The following is a 15,919-nucleotide window of genomic DNA, read 5'->3' on the forward strand; positions in this document are numbered from 1 at the left end:
TATCATACTCTTCCTTTTGAATAACAGTATGTAGAATTTTAAAATTGTTAAGAATACTTATAGTAAAATATACAAAAACAAAATTTGACATCTTAATTGTTTTTAAGTATACAGTTCAGTAGTGTTGAATACATTCACATTGTTGTGCAGCCAGCTTTCACTGTACCAGACATTCTAATAAACTCCCCTCTTCCCTGAAGTAAGCCAGCGGCCTTTCCACCCAGAGCAGCTGGTGAATTTGATGATCTTGGGCAGAATGCTCCCCTCTACCCCCACAAAAGGGAAAGCAGCTCTTACCTTGGGGAAGTTACTCAGATTTCTAGAAAAACTTTCTGTAAGGTTGGCTGTCATGGTGTGAATTAAAAGGTTATGTCAGAGGTTAAACTATGCAATTAAATCAAGAAAGCAGATTATTCTAGTAGCTGACATTAACGTTTGAAAAGAGACAGGATTAGCTGTACTTAGTCACATATAAACTGCACAAAGCGAACAAAGGGGAAAAAAAAATTATTTCACCAAGCTTCCCTTGAAAGAAAATCGTTCCATCTTGCACCTCTAATTTTTCATTTTAATTCTGTTACTTCATGAGGTTCATTATCCTTTTCCAGATTTGCACACGGTGACTGATGCTTTGTGACGGGTTGTTTTTGTTTTTCTGCTTTAAAAAATATTCCCTCCCTCCCTAAATAATTATCTGCAAATTAACCTTTTCTCTTACTGGAATATTAGTTGGAATAGAAAACAGAAAATAGAAATGTGTAAGCAAGACTGTTTAGACAGGAGATAAATTCTTTGAGGCCACAAGGGTATCATTTATTAAATGACTGCTGCCATCCTGTAAATGGGCCCCTTTTGACCTGAAAGAGTTAATGCTCTATTGAAAGTGGCTGGGTTGTCCCCAACCTTACTCCCTTGGAAGGCTCTGACCCATTAATGGCAGTAATAATAATAATAGAAAACAATCCTGCTTTGCTTCCATTACTCTGAAACTGTTAATGGTATCCTAATGTTTTTTATTCTTTTAGTGTATCTGAAAACTGACATTCTGCTCAGCTAAAATTTCAAATGTAGTGTTTTTTTCATTACCATTTTTACATGCCATGCAGGATGCTGAGTAAGGAATAAGGCAGAGGCTTGTAATTGGTCTTTTAAATCATCATAAGCATTTATTTTTCCCCCCATGGCTATATCTAGTGCCAATAACTCAGTCGTCAAATGATGGGAAAAACTATTTAATGATGCATCACAAGCTCCTTCCTAAATTTTTACCCAGAACAAGGCAGGGAATATAAAAATATGTCACATTGCTCAAAATTTGATTTTAAAATAAGCACAAAACAGCTTTTTTTTTTTTCTTTTGTGGGAGTATTAGCAGTGAACCAAGTGTTACTTTCTTTTTTTGATATAAACCCTTTTTAGAAAAGTCTTATGTTTTTATATTTTTATTATAAGTAATAATGAAAAGTAAAATAGGGCTGTGCAATGTGCAGGGCAGAACTGTGGCTTCTGTTTTGGGAGGCTGACACTTATAAAAGGCAGGTAACGATATTACCCCCTCTATAGGGCTGTCAAGACAAGGCAAAGCATTTGGCACAGAGACTGTACCATGGTAAGTTCTAAATAAAGATTAACTATCATTATTATTATTGTTGTTGTTCTCTCAGAGCAAAACATCCATCCCAGTTTAGGGTCCTGAGGCAATACCCACTCAGAGCAATTGAATCCTACCTAGGGCGTGGTATAGATAGAAGTCCCTGCCTTGCCTGTTGTCCGTGTGTGTTAGAGTGAATATGTTTGGATCCAGGGTCACAGACTTCAGAAGCCCCTTATTGCCAGTGGGCGTCATAAACCTGTTCATCTGGCCACTAGGGTCCTTATTGATCTTTTCTCATTCTCTCTGTTCAACCTCATTCCTATACTCCCAGGCCCATGAGCACTCTGCAGTGGACACATGACTGGGCTTGCTGCCTCTTGGCAGATCGATGTTCTCAGCTCTCACCCATTCTGTCTCCAGGGCCGTCTCTGTTTGATGCTGCTCAATTCCAAGGGATCTGTTTCAGCCCAGAGTCATCAGTTTTCTCCTCTGACTTCTGCCACTCCCTCTGTATCTTGCTACATCCCACCATGTTTGAGGATGCTTTTGAGTTTTGCATTTTGACGTTCATGTAGATTGCTTGTTCCTTGAGAGCAGGTGTTCACAAAGATATACCCATGTTGTCTTTTGATGAGTTGAGTCCACATCCTGCAGATCTGGAGGAAAATATCCTCCTTTTTAATTAGTAGCAACATATTACATATATATAGACTACTTTACAGCTTTGTGAATTTTTCATACATACATAATTTCATCTTATCGTAACAAAAACTTATGCGATTGGCATCCCTATTAACTTAGGCAAGTTACTTTATCTGTGCCTCAATTTTGTCAACTATAAAATGAGGATAATATTAGTGTATACCTCATGTAATTAAATGAGTTAATAGATATATATAAGAATGTGCCTGGTACAGAGATAGCTGCTGCTCTTTTTATCACCATTATCATCATCAATATGATTTTTCCATTATCCCACTTTTACTGATGTGGAAGCTGAAGCCCAGAGAGATTAAATAACTTCCTTAGATTCTAAGCCTTCAAATTCCAAGTCCCCACTGAACATGCCTCCTACACAAGTCTTTGTTGTTAAGCACCCTAGACTGCTTTTAGTCCATCATTTCCTTAGAGTCAATTTACAGAAAAGTTTCCAATTCACAGTTTGTCTGGAAGTTTCTGTCAAAGGGAAACTTAAAACAAACACAGTGATAAAGCACAAACCCTTCTCCAGAAATAGACACCCCCATTCCTGGGAGACGGGTCTCTCTTCTCCTAAATGAGAGGCCTCTGTTGAGTAGTCATGAGAATACCTATGGGAACAACTAGCTCTTAAAGGTGATGCCAGGTTTCCTCCAATCTCTCTAAAATCCAGACAACATATTTAATTAATGTCATTGTAGATCGGTTGTTTGAACCCCTGGTCAACCATAGCAAGAATTGATTTTACCTGTCTTTTGAAAGCCATTCTATTTTTCTAAATTGTCTAACCATTGGTAGTATGTCTCTACTTATTGCTAATGATCTGGAGAATGGTCCTGTCTTCACAAAGGAGTCAGGGGTCAAGGTGAGCAAACCAATGTAATAAAACTCTTCTCAATGTAGAAGATTTATCACTTGTAAAATCCATGCAGGAACAGACTAGAACATGCCTGTCTATAAGCTGGTGTCAGACACACTTCTCACTGGTGTGGTCAACTCTGTACTCACCATTCCTTCAACAGCAGTCTGCCCTGTTCCTCAAGTGTCTGACCTGAGTAGAAACAACTGGTGGTAACGTGGATTGTTATGTGGATGAGAGATTGGAGAATAGAATGTGAAGTCAAGACTGTGGGTCACAATGGAAAGAAAACAATTTCAGACTAATTTTGCAGAGATAATTTGTTGACTCCTAGCAACTAAAAAGTTCAGAGGAACATCCACAAAGAAATGTAGCTGCACCCAGGGTCTCCATGTCAGCAGTACTCTTTCGTGCAGTTCTGGTTCCTCTCTTTGGACTTGATTCTTACAGAAAAGCAATATGATTGCCAGAAGCTCCAGGCTTAGATTCTCCCAGTAACCCCAGTAACAAAGACTGCTCACTCTACCAGGCTTAGTTCTAGTTAGCCCTGTGTGTGTCAGTAGCTGTCCCAGAGCTCACCAGGGGGAAGAAATGCACTAATTAGTCATGTCTGGGTCGTAGGCACTGAATGAGAGTTAAGGAGGCGTAGTACACCAAGGAAAGCCACGATGCTCATTTTAGATAGAATAATGGGTGCCAGGTAGGAAAAAGAATGGATGTCAGCACTTGGGGGAGAAAAGAGAGACAGTTTAGGATAACTGGAGAGTCATGACACTCTTGCTGTTTTTCCATGCGCTTCTCTGAGGTAGAGTAAAGCAGTTTCCATGTACCCTGACATCTCAGTACAACCCAGCAAGAATTTCAGTACAAGAAACACTGATCATAGACTTCCCCGAGGGAAGGTTATTAATGGAAGTATCACCTTCTTGTAACCTTGTTTCCCACTGGCAAAGATTCCTCAGGCTGAGTTATTGGGAAACTCCAGTATGCTGTCAGATTTCACAACAACATTAAGTGGTACTTCCTTTTCATATTTGCCACCTCATTTATTTTGTGTGTCCCCATGTTATTAGTTTTACTGCCCATTAATCATTATATATTACCAAAATAAGTAAAGCTTACGAGGAGATAGCAAAGGGTCCGGCCATAGCAGTCACAATGAAGCCATGGCAGGGGGAAGCCTAGGGGTAGCAGGCAGTGCCCCCTGTCCCGTCCACCCAGACACATAACCCTGAGCACCTCCTGCCTCCCAAGTGCATTAAGATATGTTTCTGCACCCTATCCCTCCTCGTCAGAGAAAAACCTGGGGAAAATCGTTCTGTTCATTTTGAGGACAGATGACTAACCATGCTAAAAATGTATATGAAGAAATTAGAAGAAATTTGAAATTGTAAAAAGAAAGGAAGAGCAAGAGATTTTATTAGCAATGAGTTCCATTGCTGCAAAATATAGCACTCTCCCTTCCCTTTAATTTATTCCATGTACGCCTTCCGTATTATTTTTTTCTCTAAATACCAATATCATCGAGCATTTCCCCGGTAAAAAAAACTTAATGGCTTTCTATTGTCCCCTAATTTGGGCCTTGCCTTCTTAGCCAGATTTCAAAGCCCTTCAAGTCTTACTTTATCCTTTCTACCATGTTTATTTCCCACCGATCTCTACCACATTGTTTTTTGTTACTAGTCACTCCATCTTCCCTGTGTCCCCACCCCCCGTAGACGTGTTTGAACTTTTCCTCATGCCTTTTCCTCTAAGTGGTGTGCCTGTCCACCTCCTACTTCTCTTACCTATATACTATCCATCTTCAAGGATCTGACCCACATCATGCATGAAGTCTTACCCAGTGACTCATAGTCACACTGTGCTTTCTTTTCTCTGACTTCTCCAAGCCTAAAGTACTCCAGCCCTTAACTGTGCTCTACATCAGCATTCTTGGCACGTGGTTTGCAGAGATACCTGCTGACCAATGATCCCAAAAGTCCACGACCTTGTCCGATTTGTAATTTTGTTGATGGTGTCATGGATTAGTCTGATGGAGAAGACTGGAAGAAACTAAATAGTTATTTACTTGCTGTCCCTGGCATAGTTATTCTCAGGAAATTATTTTAGCATTTTACTTTTTCATGAAAAACATCTTTGCAAGAAATAAACAAGTGTATTTGGGCTACTGGTAGAAGTGAAGGAGACAGAAGATAATTTGAAAAGTAATAAGAAATCGTAGACCAAAAAAAGTAGAAGTTTTCAGTAAAGAGTGAAAATTCAGAGCTAGTAATGACCCTGTCCTACAATGTATGAATAGGGAAGCAGAAATCCTCTTGTCATTCTGTTGATTATAGAGAATCCTCCTAATGGGTGTACATTTTGTTCACCAAAAAAATATGATGGTAAGAGTTGACATTTACTGAATATTTGCTGTGTTCCGAGTATCATGTTCAAAGTTCTGTATCAGATAATCTTCCAACTACCCCATAAATGAGGTTCTATCATTATCTCTGTTTTACAGATAAGGAAACTGAGGCACTGAGAGGTAAGAGCCTCACCTAGAGTAACACAAATAGTATATGGGTGGAGCTGGGGCATAAAACTGCTATGGTTGAATGTGTCCCCCACAAGTTCATGTGCTGGAAACGCAGCTCCCAGTGCAGCAGTGTGGAGAGAGGTGGGACCTTTGGGAGATGTCTGAGTCATGAGGGCTCTGCCACCATTAACCCATTCATAAATTAGTGGATTAAACCATTCATGGACTGATGGATTAATGGGTTATTGAGGGAGTGAGTTAGTAATCATGAGAATGGTGTGTTATAAAAGCTAGTTTGGCCATCTATCATGAGCCCGCCTCAATGTGTGATGCGCTGTGCTGCCTTGGGAATCTGCAGAGAGTCCCCACCAGCAAGAAGGCCCTCACCAGATGTGGCCCCTAAACCTTGGCCTCCCCAGCCTCTAGAACTAAAAGAAGTCAATTTCTTTTCTTTATACGTTACCCATTCTCAGGTATTCAGTTATAGCAACAAAAAAATGGACTAAGAGAACCCAAGATGTCTAATGTCAGACTGTGCTTGTAATAGCAATTGCTTTAAAGAGTAAATTATGAGTGAATGCCAAAGATGCAATTAATTAGCTGAGTAAACAGGTAACATGGCTACCATTGGAAATATGAATCCAGATAAATCCAGGTGTATGTACAAACAATTTATTTTCTAAAATTTGGGGACCTGTATTCCCCTGAGATGAGTCCTTCTTGAGCTTTAAGGATCTCCTCCACGTAGATTCTCTGGTGTTATTGTTTCATGAGTGTTTATATTTGCTCTACACAGTGACTAGAATGTCTTTGACTAAGCTAGGTGTTTAATCTTTTATTTCTGAAGCAGCAAAGAAAATGGGAGGAATTTCAGCTCAAGGTTTGTCAGACCAGGAAAGCCTCATGTAGCATCACAGTAGCCTTGCCAAGTCAATAGGATGACATTTCTTTGTCTGCACTCTCAGGGAACTTAAAAGAAGAATTGGGAAAAGGTTGAGTGTTTGTTCTGAAATTTACATGAGATGTAGGACTGAGGCACTGCCTCTCAGGAATGTGAAGGGAAATCACAAAATACCATTGGAAATCCCCTCAATTCACCATAGAGAATACAAAATTACTGTTTCAAAGAGAGCCATTTCATCAGTCAAACACCAGATGAAATAGTTGGCTTGTGTTTAAAGATAGTGACACATTGCTATAGACAAAATGTTTGTTTCCCTCCAAAAATCATACATTGAAATCCTACACCACAATATGACAGTATTAGGAGGTGGGGTCTTTGAGAAGTGATTAGGTCGTGATGCTGGAACCCTCTTGAATAGGTTTAGTGCTCTTGTAAAACAGGCCCTAGAAAACTCTTCCACATGAGGATGCGGCAAGAAGATGGCCATCTATGACCCAGGAAGTAGGTCCTCAACAGACACTGAATCTGCCTGTGCCTTGATATTGCACTTCCCAGCCTCCAGAACAGTGGGCAAATACATTTCTGTTGTTTGTAAGCCAGTTTATGAAATTTCATTATAGCTGCCCAAATGGAGTAAGACAAAAGTTGGTACCAAGAAGTAAAATGACACTATAACAAATACCTAAAAATATGGAAACAGCTTTGAAACTGGGTAATGGGTGGAGGCTGAAAGAGTTTTTAAGTGCATACTAAAAAAAGCCCACATTGTCATGACTGGACTTTTAAAAGGTGATTCTGGCAAGGGCTCCAAGAGAAAAACAAAAACAAACAAAAAAGCAACAGCAACAACAACAAACACCACCACTCACAACACCACCATCACAAGAGGAGAGCTGTAAAGAAAGCCTCGATTTCTCAGTCTTCTTAGACGATACCCACATAATCTTGAATAGAACGTTGGTAGAAATATGGATGGTAAAGGCCATTCTTAATGAGGTCTCAGATGGAAATGAGGAACATGTGATTCATGGAAACTGGAGAAAAGACCATCCTCCATATAAAGTGGCAAAGAACTTTGCTGAAGTGTGTTGTTGTTCTAGTGTTTTATGGCAGGTAGAACTTGTAAGTGATGAAATTGGGTATTTAGCTGACACTATTTGTAAGCAAAGTTCTCGGATTTCTCTAAAATTCAGATAGCATATTTAATTAATGTAATTGTAGATAGGTTGTTTGAACCCATAGGCACAGCTTGGCTTTTTCTGACTGCTTATAGTAAAATGGAAGATGAGAAACATGACTTAAAGATGGAATTGCCCATCAAAAAGGAAGCAGAGCTTAAAGATTTAGGTATTTCTCAGCCAATCCATATTGAAAAGTCTGAAAAAGGCTGTTTGGGAAAGAATACTAAGGATATGGTCAAACAACTATTTGATAAGGAGGTTAGTATGGATCAGCCATCTTAGCAGAAGCCAGGAGCTATTCTCCAGGACAATGGAAGAATGACTCTGAAGGCAATTCAGTGATCATCAGGACAATCATTTCTGCCAACAGGCCCAGAGTGCAAGGGCCTTGGAGACAGAGTGGTGTAGAAGGAAGGGCTGCTGGTGCCCTCAGGACCTCAGTGCATTCTGCATAGGGCAGCCAAACACCACAGGTTCTGTTCCTTGTGCTATAGCGTCAAATTGCTTGGACACCCCAGGTACAGCTCCAATGGGACCTAGTGTAGCATGGATCACAGAGGCTACCCCTCCCAAGGGCACAGGCAGCAACTTTGGTGGCATCCACACAATGCCATCTCTGTTGGTGCAGAGAGCTATAGTAGAGCCCTCATGAATGGGATTAGTTTCCTTATTTAAAAAAAAGACCCCCAGAGAGTTCCCTTGCCCCTTCCACCATGTGAGGATACAATAAGAACACAGGCATCTATGGACCAGGAAGCAGGCCCTCACCAGACACCAAATCTGTCAGCACCTTGATTTTGAACTTTGCAGCCTCCAGAACTGTGAGATAATTCTGTTGTTCATAAGCCACTCAGTCTGTGGTATTTTTGTTATAGCAGCCCAAATTAACTCAGGCACACATGAAAAGTATAAATCTTGAAACACAGGAATCATACTCAGGGTGGTGAGATGCTCAGCATGAGAGAGGCAAGCAAAGAGCCGCAGAGAACAACTCATTTCTCCAAACTCCTGTTCCCTCCCAGACACATAGTCCCTCAAGGGCACACTCTCATTGAGAGGGAAGGTAAGTGAAATTGTTCTCATTAAGTGATTTTATCCTGCCCATCCTCCTACCTTTTTTCTAAATTTCTCTCATCATGAACATACAGTTGAATTTGGGTAAGATCAGTTGTGTGTGATTAGACTTCATTTTGTACAGGAAAAAATTTAGTAAACTGTAAAGCCACAGAAAATGTTAGTTATAGTCACATTTACCTTCCATTCCTTTTAGGACCAAGCACAGTTATGAGTCACAAAAAATACCCAGTAAATAATTGTCAACAGCTGACCTGATTTTGGCTTGACATTTTAACATTAGATTGAAACCTTGCTTAAAGTATATTTATAGAGAAATTGTTATTCATGTGAACATGAAACTGAAAAACTTCACTTTCTATCAGTTTGGTAAATAACTCAGTAATTGAGAATTGAAATGCCTTTTTTTTTTCCAATACAATCGGATACATATAAAAAGGGGAAAATACAAAAAAAATTATAAAAATAACATTGACCTTAAAAAATACAGGTTCCCAGGCTATACAATATGTAAAGATACCCTCATGCAGGTACCCTCCAAGAAATCAGTCAAACTTTGACCTTTTATGTTATGCTAATGGTTTTTGAGGAAACATTAAAATTCTTTATAACATGCCTTATTTTGAGAGTACTGTTGTATACAACCCACATAAACATACAAACCACTCAACAATCAAAAGCAGAAGAAACATGTACTGTTTTAGCAAGACATACAGAGAGTTAATGGCAAAAGGAAAGAGAGGGAAAAAAACCACTACTATGGTCTGTGTTTAGAATATAAAGCCTGTTACCCAGATATACGAGGAGGAGCTGGAAGGCAAATAAAGGTGTTCTTGGCAGGAGGTAAAAATAAGACTATTTAAAGCACACATGAGGTAGAAATGGCAGAAAAGGTTAGTATTACAAAGATAAGTTTAGCAAAAGGAACAACTACTGTGAAAAGAAAGGCAAAATATAGAGATGAGTGAATAATTATAGGTAGGGCAGAAATTATTAAATCGTTGAAAGTAGGAAAAGAATCTAAGGGTTGTATTAACAAAGAAAAGGAAGCTGTATGTGGGCTTTGCGAAAGTGAAGGAATTGTGGTCTGTGTTGCTCCATGTAAAACTTTGTTCAGCCTCACAGCACTGAAGAAAAGGGGCATCCCAGTGTTGTGAGTACCCTTTACCTTCATGTTCCTTTTTTCCTCCAATGAATGTTTGTGTAGTAGATCTCTGTACTGAAGATACAAAACTCAGTAAGTCTAGGAAAGGTAGTTAACATTTTTTGATCCTGTATCACAGGTAGGAAAGTTTCCCACACTGGTCCATTCATTTGACCCTCAAATGAGTATTATGTTACTTATTTAAATAATAAAGGTAGTGTTTTCCTATAAGTACCCACATGTCTCTTCTGGAGACCAATGCTGTGTACTTAATTTTTCAGTTATTTTCTTGAATGCAACTTTTTATTTTTTTGTTTGATTGTTTTGTTTTTTTAATCCAGTAGAGTCTTTCTAAGGGAGGAAAGAATGAAAACAGAAGATTAAAACACACCAGCATGCTGGGATTGGTGTTGTCTGGGTTCCTCAGCTGCCCTAACAGAATCTACCCACAGATAAAGTTATATATCTATTTTTAGAAATCGTTCAACCACTAAGTTGACCCATGGAGTACATTTTCTTATCTATAAGATAGAGAAAAAAAGAAAAAGGAAGAAAAATATCATGAGAATATTTTTGGTGTAATGAATTCACTATTTGTAACATTTTGGGGACATAATCTGAGTTCAGGAAGGAAACCTAAACATGGCATAAAATTTTGACTATTTCTTTGTGAAAGAAGGAATTTTAGTAAAGAAAGTTAAAGTGTATGGCAATACTTGGCAAACATTTGAACACACTTGAAGGGCCATGCCCATACTCATAATCAAGGAATTTATTTGTTCACATAATCTTCCCATATTTTCTCTGGATAGTTTCACTTTTAAATAAAGTGTTTGAAGATAGGGTAGGGGAGATTATGCAAATGTATGAATCTTAATGAGAAGTTCATTATTGAACATTTTGATGTAAATTTCAGGAAACGATTAAAGACCCTGGGATTTGTGAGACTTAAAAGAAAAATTCCACTCTTGGAGAACTTGGAAATTGCCAGTAAAAGAACTGAGACCCAAATGACAGCAGATAATGTAAAGCCAAACTGCATTATGCCCTATGGTAATGAATAGGAAACAGGGCACTGTGATAAGCTTGGAATGATGATCAATATTTGGAACCCTGTGATAGGCAAGAAGGTAATTAGGCCCATTATGAACACAGTTAACACAGATAACATAACTTGGGAAATTATACATTTGGATATTACAGAGAATTTTTTAAAGGCTAATGGATTTGCAATGATACCAAGTAAAGCATATAAGACATTTTGCCTCTAGGAAATCTACTTTAAAAAAAATCAAACATAGAAAATTTTCAGTAAATGTAATCTAAAATGAAAAGACAGAGTGAAATATGTGGGAGAATAAAGTGGTATTGTGCCTCCTACTTGGAATTTACAATAATTTTGTATTCAAAGAGTTTTACATTTATTAATTTCACATCACAGCTCCCCATGCAGCAGGAAAGGCATTTCTATTGTGTTTGTCCAAGTTGACTGCTCCTAATAAGGCAAGGCCAAATTGATAATAAAAGCAAGCTATCTTGACAAATGCTCAGCCTTCCCAGGTCTCATGCTGTGACCCCTGGATGGCGTTATAATAATCTTTATCCCTAATTTACGATGGGAAACAATCCCTTTATTTTAGAAGGAAAGACTGTAACTTAATTAATTTTCACTAAGTGCCTTGAGGGCCATTGATGTTATTGAAATGTACAAATTAATACATTATTTATTGTTAATTTATCATAAGTATTTGTTAATTATAAGGCTCTAGCTGGGAGAAGAACTTGCCATGTATCTAGAAGTGAATACCTTCCCTAAAATTATTTCTCATTTTTTAATATGGGTGTATTGGAAGCAATTTCATCAATAATGGAAGATCCAATTACTGGTCTTCTGGATTAAGGCATTCTTTTATTGTGAGATTTTTAATGCTAAAGTGGGAAGTTCAAACATTGCCAATTAAATCTCAGACTAATTAAGTGATTATAGCCTAAGGAGAAGGGCAACTAAGACTCCAGTATTAATCTATCTTATCACAATAGCCTCTATATATATATGTGATGAACAGATGAACATATATATACCTATGTCAATAGAAGAAATGTAAGGCATTGTTTGAAAAAACAATTTAAGGAGTTTAATTGTTTGAAAAAAATTTAAGGAGTTGTTTCCCTTTTCGAATAATAAAGACAGCATTTTTTATGAAGTCCTTTTCAGCTGTTTGTAGACTGCATGGTCGTATTTAATAATTCAATGATGGATTGCACCAAAAGATTTCACTCATTGAAATGTTTAGAAATGGTACAAAAGTGACTGTGACAGTAATGATCACCAGTGCTTTATGAGCACTCACGACATGCCAGGCACCCTTCTATGCTTTGCTTATCCTCAATTTTATAGATAAGGGAACTGAGGCACAAAGAAGTTATTAACTCAAGAAGTAATTAGCAGAGCGGGGAATGTTTGGATATTCTACAGCCTCCTTTTAATCCTTCAGTATTAACCACTACCCTCTAGATAGTTTTATTCTCTATTATTCAAATCATCTGCCTGTGGAGAAGCAACAGCAGTGCTCAGCTGTAAGGCAAGGGCAGCAATCCAAGACTGAGTCAGAGAAACCAAGGTCCACATCCAAACTGTCCTCCACGAAGGAGCTTCTGTTTCATAACATGTTGAAATGAGGCTTTCTATAATACCTGGAAGGCTGGGGCAGCAGTTTCTCAGCATCTTAATAATCAGTTTCATAGTGGCACCTCTCCAACTAGGTGGTAGCTCTCTCATGGGTCTTTTGCCACCCTTTTTATGCCTACAGGAGACATGGTGGGCATTTTGCCTGACACAGCTTCTTTAACTCTTTAGTCTTGGGGGGTGTGTGTGTGTGTGTGTGTGTGCGCGCGTGTGTGTTCACTTTTCATACTGCTGTATTTTTGGGAATGGAGTGTAGTAGGGGAAGTATCTGAGGATTGATTTGTCCAGAAGACATGACCCTGAAATTTCCCTCTACTCTGTATAGGACCATGTCAAGCCAATCCTTCATTTGGAAACAGGTGGAATCTTTAAAAGTGCTATAACATCTTTTAAAAAAAAAAAAAAATTGTGGCATTTTTATATGAGGCCATAATTTTGAGAGAAAATTTGGCACCTGACATTAAGAATGTTTTTATTATACCACCTTGAGAATAATTTTTATGTGACATCCTTCTTTTAGCACACTTGATAATTGTGTGTCATCTGTTTCACAAATCTTGTGTATGTTGAGCTCATGTTTGTGAGGGGAGGATCTGTTCTTCTCAATCTTAAAGAACATGGACGTAGAAGCCACAACCAGTATCGCATCAGCTACAGATGAAAATATGAAGAGTCATCATATTTTGGGATAACTTCAATGGGATCGAGTGGCTGAGGTTTTGATTTCAATAAATTACTCACTCAAAAGAGACCTCTTCTTGAGACTCCTGCTTTTAGTGGAAGCCTAGAAAAAAAAATGTGATTTGTGTAAATGGTGAGGCTAGACATAGACAGTGAATCTTCTCATTTTAAAAGCTGTAAAATTTTCTACGCACCATCAACCTAAACTGAAATTGGTGAGAGTAGGAGTAGGGAAGAGGGATTGAATGTGGCAATTTATTGTATTCCACACAGTCTTTACAGGGAGGGTATTTTATTCCAAGTGTTTTGTTGGAATTTAACACTGATGCCCCTTCCATGGCAGATAACCTTGACCTTCTGTAGGAGACCTCAAACATATGAAAGACGTGGGGATCCCTGGAGAAGGCCCTTGTCAGAGGCCCCAGTTCACTGTATCTATAAATCCTTATAAGGACTTCCCTGATTTTGGTTCTCTTCTCTAACATTAGTCCCTATTCTACAGCTACATTCTGTGCATTCTCCAGGAATAAACAGAATTATTTTTCCAATCCTGAAAACTCCAGAGTCTACATTTACAACCTAAGGACTCAACCAACCTTTCTGCTTTTAATATTACCATGTATTACATCCAATAGAGCTAGGTTGTAATATTGCCCAACATCAGTTAGTACTTCTACTTTGTGACTTCTATTTATACAGAGTGAATTAATTGCCAACTCTATTAATCTTGCAAAATCCATGAATCCTTAATGTTCAGTTTGCTTAGAATGAGAAACAGTGTATTTGTTTCTTCTTAGCTGTGACTTCTTGCTGAGCTTCACATGAGCTCCTTTTAGATAACGTGCCTTCTATCTTGGACGATTTATTCACTTTCATGTTCCCCAGAATTTATTGCTAAAGGTTGACGTGAATGCTTACAGTTTGGGCTCTAATGTAATCTCCTGAATGGCAATTAATAAATAAAAGATGGTTGCTATTGCTGGCAGAGAATCAGGGCTTTCTCGGATAGTTTTCATCTTCATGTTTTCACCAAACTTCATGTCAGACATCCCTAGGGGTTGATATTATAAAATATTTTCTGTAAACTCCAAAGCTTTTACTATTGCTTCAATACCCCCAAACCTCTGTGATGCCTTTTGTTTTCTTGTCAGAAGTGATCTTATTCAATTTCTGTTTCTTCAACTTATCTTCCTTCCTGGGAATATAAAAAATATGCCTCTTTCTGGATTTAATAGTAACATATCCTCAGTATTTATGACTTGCAAATAACACCTGAAATTTGTCCTTGAAATTTCTTGTATTTTTTTTTTTTTGGCTTAGTCTTATCTCTGTTGCACTTATTGAATATACTCTGTTGAATTTACTGAATATTGAATTGCACTTACCCTACGTTAATAGCCAGTAGGGTTTATAAAATGCAATGTTTATTGTCATCCTGTATATTGTTCAAAGTGCAAAGTTGTCTCCTGTTAAGTTAATGATGAAACTATAAAGCAATATCCAATTTTTGCAATTTGCCTACTTGACAAGGCTCCAGGGTTAATCTAGCCTAATATTCTTATTTTAGAAATGAGGAAAATGTAGGGCAGTTTAAGCTATTTGACCATAATCAAATAGAGGGTGCAGAGCAAATACATCTTTAGACAGTAAAGTACATGGTACACAGCAGAAAAGCTGGAACTAGGCTGCCTCAGCCCAGCTCCTGGTCTGGATGCTTATTAAGTGTGTAACTTCAGACAAGTTATGTCAATGCTGTGTGCCTCAATTTCTGAATCTGTAAAATGGGGCTAACGGCAGTACCAGTAGCACAACTATAAGGATTATCATAAGTTACTGTGGGTGAGGCATTTAGAATAGTGCTTAACACAGAGTAAGCACTCCATGCTTTGTTAGCTATTAGGATTATTGTCATTATGTTGACTATTTTTAACTCGTTCAGATCATAGGAAAAGGTACGTATTGCTATTTCACTTCACATGGGTATATACATATACATCAGAGCTTTGTTGTACTTCTTTTTGTATTCCTTAATCCTGTGTGAAGCTGCTAGTAGTGTTCATAGTGGCAATGATAGTAGAAGCAAAAATAATGATGATAGTAATAAAAGGTAGTGCCGTTTATTGAGCCTTGCTAGGTGCTAACATTGAAGTAGGTACTTTACATACATAATTCTTAATAAATACTCCATCTATTGATACATGACACAGTCGTTTATTTCCAGAAATGCAAGTCTAGCCTCTTCATGACAGTAGTTTCCTTCGTAACTGGAAAGGAACATGAGCTGTGTTCCTGGTGGAAAAGCTTTGACTGTAGAAACAAGAGCCCTGAAAGAATTCCTTCCATTTTAAAGATAATCTTTGTGCTGCTAATATTTATATAACCTAATCCTGTTATTGATAATTGGGAGACTAGCTGGGGGTGGGGATGGAGGTCAGGGAATGGAGTGGGAGGGGGCAGGTAGAGGCCAAGGCAAACCTCACAAATGAAAAACATTATATACCAGAAAAGAGATGATTCAGATTCAGTTGTGCTTTATATTTTCTGTTTTATAATTTTATATTGCATTAAACAGGAATACA

General features: G+C 38.1%; 1 protein-coding gene across 5 annotated transcripts in view; it reads left to right on the forward strand.

Moving 5' to 3' along the window:
* PARD3B (par-3 family cell polarity regulator beta) overlaps positions 1-15,919 on the forward strand; it is a 1,089,129-nt gene that overhangs the window by 741,602 nt on the left and 331,608 nt on the right. The window lies entirely within an intron of this gene.

This window comes from Chlorocebus sabaeus, chromosome 10 (genome assembly GCF_047675955.1).
Source record: "Chlorocebus sabaeus isolate Y175 chromosome 10, mChlSab1.0.hap1, whole genome shotgun sequence".
Lineage (NCBI taxonomy): Eukaryota > Metazoa > Chordata > Mammalia > Primates > Cercopithecidae > Chlorocebus > Chlorocebus sabaeus.